Genomic DNA, 2217 nt, shown 5'->3' with positions numbered 1-2217 from the left:
ATCCTCTCCCAGGACTTGTATCCAAATTTTCCTTTTTTCCTCTTAAAGCTAGTTCATAAGATTTACTCTATCCCTTACCAACATTCCTACACTATGCTAATTGAATAATTGACTAATTCTGTTATTAAGTATATAATCTTCAACAGTTGCTCCCACAGAATAGGTCATCATTCCTAAATATCCTTGCGATGAGTCTCTTCAAATATAGATAGACAAATCCTTAGATGCCAGTAATAGAATTTGTTATTTGCCCCATACTAGATGCCTTTCCAGAATGGTGAAAGCTGACAAATCAAAATTTTAAAGATGTGTGGTCACTTCCATACCTCAATGAAATATAGAAATGAAACTTTTCCATTTATTTTTCATTTTTAAACTCTTACCTTTCACATGACAATCAATACTGTGTATTAGTTCTAAAACAGAAATGTAGTAAGGGCTTGACAATGGGAATTAAGTGACTTTCCCAAGATCACACAACTAGGAAGTATCTGAGGTTTAATTTGAACCTTGGACCTCATGTCTCTAGGCTCTTAATTCACTGAGTTATTTGATTGCCCCACTTATTTTCCATTTCTTTAAAAGAATTCCTAATTATTAGAAAAAATGGACTAATATTCAGGAAAATGTATATTCTCATGTCAAATAAAAATGAGTGCCTGATTCTAATAGTATCAACTAAAATGTGAATTTCAATTTCATTAAATAATGAATTTTCACAGTTATAATTATAAAGTTTTGTCTTCAATATAATTATGAGTTATTCCACAGTCAAAAATTTGCAAGGATGGACCCTAAAGGCATTGAACAAAACAAGGGCTGCTGGATGAAAATTCCAATTATCTCAGTAAATACCTTATTAGTATTCATCTTCATCATCCCATCTGATTTTTAATTCACACATTTAATAATTGATTTATAAATTAATAATATATTTGAAAGTCACACTTCTAATGTTTACAACTAAGAGATAATTCCCCTTGAGATTTTTACTTTTTATTCTCTGAGATGTCTTATAAAAATATTTCCAATTTGACAAATATTTATAGATATAAAATTATTATACTTATTTTATATTTTTAAAATAGTAATCAATTCAATAATCATTTATTAAAAACCTATGTGCCTGGTCCTATGATAAGTGCTAGGGATATTATCTAATGGCAGAAGAGAACACAAACAAGGGAGCTAAAAGGATATAGGTGAAAAAAGAGTGCCTAAAATGGTGCTGATTATATTGGAAACTAAACATAGTTGTTGATGGAAAGTAGAAAGTTCAGGTACCAGACTATTAAGGTATAATTATAAAAAGATAAACTTTGATAAGGATAGTGAATGCTGTCTACAGAGCTACTAACATAAGACCATTCCAAAAATCCTGGAAGATATCTTAGAATGTACAGGGACCTGGAGGAAGCTGGTTGAGTGAGCCATGATCAATCACTTCCTGTCCTTAACTGGGAGAGGAAGGTGGCTTTCTTGAGTTTTCCTACCTCAACCTCTTGTGGGAGAAGAAACCTGTAAATGGCTTTGAGAGCTTCCTGTTTCACTGAAGAAAACAGAGTTCATAAGATCTAGCTATACCTACTGGTTTACCAACTCTGCCTAAGAAGAAATTTTATCTGTAAATACTGCTTGGTGAGCTCTGAGTGAACTCAGTCACCTTGAGTTTATTCAGAGTGTCTTTGGAGACAACATCTAAGATAGCTAATTAAATCAACAATTGAGGATTGTAGTCAGTTAGTTTAGAAAAAGCTTTGGTGGGAAATTAGTTAGAGTCAGAAAGGTAATAGTATAGCCTGAAGACCAGAAGAATATCTCATAAGGGAGACTTAGATTGTCTGGGGAAAAGTATAGCAATTAGTGTCAGGGCATCCTTATGTTTCAATCATCATAGATTACCTTTGATTTCTAAATAAATCAAGTTACTTTTCTACAAATCTAAAACTTGCATGTGCTGGCCTAGTGAAGGGAGGTTCCCTTTCCCTTCCCTCCATCATAGAGAGCTGAGATATTTATAGACAGCCCATTAAGTATTTAACCCAGTTTCATACAGTGGATAAAACCATAAATCCACATTAGTTTTTCAAGACCTATATGAAGGAAGTCTTTGACTGTTTAGTGTGCTGCCCTCCCTCTTTCCAATCAAAAGAGAAAAAGAATTGAAGGAATAGAGGTTGAATATCAAATAGTGAGGATGATGAGATATGAAGTGAT

This window comes from Monodelphis domestica, chromosome 3 (assembly GCF_027887165.1).
Source record: "Monodelphis domestica isolate mMonDom1 chromosome 3, mMonDom1.pri, whole genome shotgun sequence".
Classification (NCBI taxonomy): domain Eukaryota; kingdom Metazoa; phylum Chordata; class Mammalia; order Didelphimorphia; family Didelphidae; genus Monodelphis; species Monodelphis domestica.
Note: the sequence above shows the minus strand (reverse complement) of the source record.